At 44.8% G+C, this 6,594-nt stretch overlaps 1 pseudogene; it reads right to left on the bottom strand.

Moving 5' to 3' along the window:
* Positions 1-2,563: 2,563 nt before the first annotated feature.
* LOC125528430 lies at positions 2,564-4,110 on the bottom strand (annotated as a pseudogene).
* Between the last annotated feature and the right edge of the window lie 2,484 nt (positions 4,111-6,594).

The following is a 6,594-nucleotide window of genomic DNA, read 5'->3' on the forward strand; positions in this document are numbered from 1 at the left end:
GGTCATTCAGGGCGGCGGCTGGGCTTATCCGGTGTCAGCCCGTCGGTGTGCGGCGTGTGTGGACCTTCGACCCTTCTCTTCGGGCGTCCGTCCACTATCTTCGTCGATGGTTGGCCCTCCCCCAGTGATGGTCCATCACTCGTCTCGCACCCGGTAGGAGGACCGAGCTTGTCTCGCACCCTGCAGCAGGACCGATCTTGTCTCGCACCCTGCAGCAGGACCGAGCCCGTCTCACTCCTGGCAGCAGAACCATGCTCGTCTCGCACCCGGCAGCGGGAATGAGCTCATCTCGTGCCCGGTGTCGAGGACGGGGTGATGGAGGCCAGCCTTGGCCAGCCTATTGGGTCTCGGCACTGGGGCAGCCCGTGGGTGCGAAAGGCAGGTACTTTCCACTCATGTCTTTGGTCGGGGTATCGGCTGATCTCGTGTGAGGAGGTGCCAAGGTCTTGGATGTCGGGGTGGCGGCCCTGATGGTGGCTCCGCGGGGCTCTTGGGCAGAGCATGTGGCTTAATGATGCCTAGTTGCCATGGCCGTGTGGGCGGCATGGTAACCGAGGTGTGGCGTTCGGCCGCGGTGGATGATGGCCGGTGTGAAAACCCGCTCTTTCTTCGGATGGACCGGCGGCGGCAGACTCGTTCCCTTCTTGAAGGCGTCGTCGTGGCTCTCATTGCCCTTCGTGTTGCTCCGGGGGAAACTCTGATCATCGGATCGGGCGGTGGTGGCGCTCTGGTGTCGTCCCCTTCATGAAGGCTCCGCCATGGAGCCCACGGTTCGTCATATGTGCTTTCACCTCTTTGCGTAGTGCTAGGGATGGTGTTGCTGCGCTCAACGCCTATGTATCTTGCCTTGTGTGTGTGTGTGTGTTGTGTGGGCGTGAGTTTGTACTGGGTGATGTTGAACGGTGCTTTATATATAAAGTAGGGAGAAAGCCTCTTTCGGTATATAAATATCCTATTGATTGTGACCCTCCAGCCGCTCGGATGTTTATTCAACATGCAAGGAATATCTATTTAATTAGGAAATAATATCTACATGTGGGCATGTTACTTTGAGTCTTTACTTAACTTTTTGAAACAAGGCAAAAGATTTGCCATTTTCATTGATTAAGGAGAAGAGAATTGCCTGGTTAATTGACAGAAAACCGGGCTAAAACCGTTACCACCCAACCCACATGACATGGGCATCACCGGCCAACCTGGCCACCGACATGGGACACAACCACGACATCACATGCCACCGGATGGCCACACGCGCAAGCAAGCGACAACATCAGTGTTAGGTCAAGTTAATCAGAAATGAAGACAAAAAATAGCTATTGACTACAACAACATATAATTCATATAGTAAAGTATGTGTGTTAGGTTTTATTCCCGCCCATACCTAAATGGCCCGCCGGGTGAGCATAGAAAACGTGAAAAAGAACATTTGACTCCAAAGCAAAATAACCGAATTCTTGGTTAATTGAGTGTCAAGTTAGTAATGGACACTAATGCCATTATTACAAATATGTGTATTTGGAGATAACTTACGGTTGTATTCACACAAGTATCTATGACCGTGATGCTTAAAATATAGAGTGCTCATTTCTCGCTTGTTACCCGGTCATAGAAGCAGCAAAGAAAGATATTTTGCTGTCGATGTTATTATTACTTATTATTTATTGCGATTCATATTTATTTCATGGTGATCCATATTATTATGTATATTGGTCATAATTTTAAATATATAGCACGCTATCTCGGCACTATATATAGCACCCATTTATCTACTAACGCTTATGCCGCTATTTAAAACTTTGATCGTGGTGTATATTTAAGACCATGGTGGTCGTAGGTCGATAGAAACAGAAGAAAGAAATGTATATCCTTCGTGACTCTCCTTCAAAACAGATGTTGATTCCACATGCGATAAATGACATTTCCTTAGAAAATAATTAGTATCCAAAAGTGATAAACAAACTATCAAAGGGGTACCATATATCAAAGCCAACTGTATAACATTTGTTCTTGCCATACATTAGATGGCTTCATCTCTCTCTCTCTCTGTGTGTGTGTGTGTGTGTGTCTCTCTCATTGCTAATGTCTAAAACGTGGTACCAGAGGAGTAGATAGGTGGGCTCAATGAGGATGAATGTTCATGGAGCTGGTGCGCATTCATTCACTCAACTTGAATAGCGACCTAAACCTGTCTGATTACATACAGCTCAATCAAACAAAAATCCTAATGATCTAGGGATGGCCTCTCGATTGATTCTAAGTAGAAACCATGAGTGCATCAACAAGACAAAATACAAAGCACATCCACAACCAGGCCAACTATGCCCACTCGTCCGTCCAAGAGAGACAGAAAATGCTTCCGAGGCAAGCTATCCTTCGATCCTCATCCTCCTCCCCGACTCAACAGAAGATGTATGCAAATAATAGATATAAATTTTAACATATGTCCTTATTATTTTATCAAATAAATAGCAATCCATGTATATAAATACAATAATGAGATTCCAGGCCTGGGAAGAACCATGCAGGACCCTTAAATAAGTTTAAACACAAGGATTGTGTAATGTTACAATTCTCGCTTCCTCAGTTTAACTATAAATCCATTTTTCATCTGTAGTATACAAGGTGGCTTGGGCTGGATGATCTGCCCTTCCACCACCTCGACATCAAAGTTCCACAACACAGTCGCAACGACGGTCTTCATCTGCATAACCGCAATCTCCTTGCCAGGGCAGATCCTCGAGCCTGAGTTGAAGGCCAAGAACTTGTGAGATGGTACGTACGTCAGGGTGTTGCCATCCTTTGACAACCACCTATTCGGGTTATAGTCAAGGCAGTCTTTACCCCATAGGTCTTCCATTCTCCCCATGGAGTGGAGAGATTTAAGGATGGTGTCCCCGACCTTCACCTCATGGCCACTAGGCATGATATCAGCAGCAGCAACTGTCTTGCGCTCAATAGGTGCCGGTGGGTACAACCTAAGAGTCTCATACAATGCAGCTCTGAGATAGACCAGAGGTTTTGTATCCTCTGGTTCAAAGATCATCATGGCACCCGTACTCGCGGGTACTTTGCGTGATGCAATGGGTGAGAGAAGACCCAGGGTAGAGTGGTACCAATCATGTCCCGCCCAGCAAGCATGAATCTAAGGAGCACCGCATGGAGCAAGTCATTGACTTTGTAGTCTGGGTCATTTATGTAGGAAGATAGAATATCCTCGTGTTCATCATCATTACTCAATGCACATCTTCCCCCATTGAGAGTTATCTTACTCCTCTCCTCGATCATCTCTGCAGCAAATCTTCTTACCACTGTGTGCGCCATCCGAAGCTTCCTCTCGGAGCCGATGTTTAGGCGCCTCATTGCCTTCGAGCATGAGGCTGGAATTAAGTGTCGGATAAATCCCACCTCCATGACCGTGTCCATCGCGACCGCGACATCCATGGGTGGCATCGACATGTCTAAGGAGAAGGATAAGAGGCCAGGGTCCACACCAAAGAGAGGTGTGGCAGCCAGGTCAAACATAAACCTGGAAAACACTTCTTGCATGTCGAACGGAGTGCCGGTGCTTGCCAGGTGGGAAAATAATGGTAGAAGGCCATTCTCCACCTTGTCACGGCAGCAAGTTGCCATACTAGCAACCAACCGCGGGTTGCTAAGAACGCTCTGGATTTTTGCGCGCGGCCGAAGAGAGGGTGCACCATCAATGGTGAAGAGGCTGCCAGCCATGATGTCAAAGATGGCGGCAAACTCTGCTCCCTTGGGGAAGTTGGTGTAGTTTGTGGTAAAGATGTGTCGTACATTCGCGGGGTCACAGGTGATGAGCAACCGCATCCCACTCCCAACCGGGCCATGCGCCTTGAAGTTGTGGCCTGATTCGGCAAGCACTATGGAGAGATAATCATGCAAGTTGTGGGAGTTGGCCAGGAAGGAAGGTAACATGTGCAGTATTGGCCAGTTTGTGGGAAGCATTGTTGAGTTCTTTGATCTACTACTATACCTAAAGTAGAAGTACATAGGGACAAGTAGCACGAGAGTGGATATGAGCAGCTCTTGCGAGAAACTACTCGACATTATTATCATGACGGTAGCGGGGGATATGCTATTGTCGTACTACTTCGATTTATGCATCCTGCAATCGAACATGGAGATGGATTCATTTATAGACAAGTTCCCTCGATCTAAGTCCATCGCGGTGCACGTTGTTTCGCATTGTGAAGTGCATGTTGACTAGCCAATAATTAGCTTGCCACTACAAGAATATATAATATATTTGTAGCTCCAACAAAGGTAGTTATACGCTCGAGAAAAGTCTCCAAATCGCACTTAATTAGCAGTTGGTCAATAACCAATCACTCACCAATTAGGAAATATAATAGTCTTTTTTCTTATTTGGTGGTGGATATATATCTTGAGATAGTTAACCGTATCTATTCTTTCTAAGACTATCAAAATTAAAAACATAATAGCTAATGAACCTTTAAAGCTACTAGTCAAACTATGGTATCTTTTTCATGGAACTTGGAAGTTGAATTTAGGCAAGGATCTTTGATCACGATGGATGTAAACGTAGAGGGTTTTCTTCCCACAAGCTACCGGTACCGGTCACATTAGCAGTGATGGAAACTGGTCTATATTATGGCCCATCCACTTTGGTCTATATTAATTTACGTCGTTGTCGATATTATTATCACTATAGTGATATATATTTATATCCATCTTGATCGTAGGCTACTAGGAAGCAAATAATGAAATGACAAGCACTCTCACCGGTCCTTTTTTTTATCTACATATAAGTTTTGTCCGAAGTCAAAATATCTTTACTTTGACCGAACTTCTAGAAAAAAGTATCAACATTCATGAAGCCAAATCAATACTTTAGGTTCACTAGCACAAATGCCCATGCATTGCAACGGGTGAAAAAAACCACACTTTTCTAACCCAATTGCTCAAGACCCCCCGCCCCCATTCCTCATTCCATGATCCACCGCTAGGCATGATGACATGAACAAACTCTTTGAAATCCTCCATGCTGCCATGAAAATATGTATTGCGGAAAAAAATATGAACATATTTCAGAAGTGTACTAAAGGTGTGTGGAATTTGAATCACATAAATATCGACCGGGTTGTCAGTATCCCTTCATGCCTTTGTTGGAGTTGCTTAGTGATGCCCAAAACACATCACATTATACTCTAAATAGTAAAGTTCATTCTAGTACAATGTTTGTGCTACGGAGGTAACACGGATTTTCATGAACCAATGTTGGCTAGGTTTAGGGACTGTGCAGTATAGCACTATTCGTGTCCAACAATCAGGAACATATTTTTTACATGTACTATCTTTTTCATTATATATTTTTTAAATATATTGTGGATGAACAATAAGAAGAAAAAATTAATTATGATTTAGACATAGTTTTGCTTGCAGGTGTTAAACAATTCTAACATAATTTTGTCTCCATTTATGGGAGGGGTAAAACTACACGTTCATGGGACAATAGCTAGTGGCAGAGGATGAAATATTTCTGAGGGGGCCACTTTTGAATGATTTCTAACTGGTATACTTTTGTTCCCACAATCTTTTTAGAGATCAACAACTCATTACGGGACAAAACAAATGACAAAAAATCACGAGGCCATTAGGACAGTTTCCTTTTTATTACGGGACGACTTCTCACTTTGCTATTTTTCTCTATCAATCCCAGAAATCCCTCCTTTTTTCTTTATTTTCAATTCCCGGAATCCCTCCTTTCCTTCTTTGTTCTCTATTTCTTCCTTGTTAGGACACTTTCTTCTTATTACGGGATGGCTGGTTTCCCAGTTTTTTCCCGAATCCCTCTTTTCCTTCTTATTACGGGACAACTTCCTACTTTCCTATTTTTTCGCTTTCAGTCCTCGAAAGCCCTCCTTTCCTTCTTATTACCGGACAGGTTCCCACCTTCCTATTTTTTTGTCAATCACGGAAATCCCTTATTTCCATCTTTATCTTTAGGAAACATGAGACCCACACTTCAAATTGGGTAGATTGGATTTGAGGGAGCAAGGTGCGACTATTTAACAATTGGATCAACCTTTGTTTCTTCAAATAACACAACTAGTTTGGTTGGCTGTGCCATTTTCTGTTGGACGTTAGGTTTGGAGATTGAATCCTCTCATCGACATGTATTTTTTGCTTCAAACATGATAGGTGGGCCAGAGCGAACGGGCGGGCTCAGTTCACCCGTCGGACGAATTATACTCACCGACGATGGACGAAACGAACACTGATGGGTGAAACTAATAATGAACGAAAATTAGGGCACTAGTAGAAAAAGGACCTATTGTCTCGGTTCGTAAGGGCCTTTTGTCCCTGTTCCTGAACCGGGACTAAAGGGTCGGTACTAATGCCCTGTCCCTTTAGTCCTGGTTCAATCCAGACCCGGGACCGATGGGCCTCCACATGGCCTGTGCGCGGAGCCCAGGCAGGAGGGCCTTGGGTCCCGGTTGGTGGCCCCAACCGGGACCAATAGGCATCCACGCGTCAGCATTTCTGTGGCTGGGGTTTTTGTTTTTTGGGAAGGGGGGGGGGTTGGGGGTTTTGGAGGGTTAATTTAGG

Source organism: Triticum urartu, unplaced genomic scaffold (assembly GCF_003073215.2).
Source record: "Triticum urartu cultivar G1812 unplaced genomic scaffold, Tu2.1 TuUngrouped_contig_4870, whole genome shotgun sequence".
NCBI lineage: Eukaryota > Viridiplantae > Streptophyta > Magnoliopsida > Poales > Poaceae > Triticum > Triticum urartu.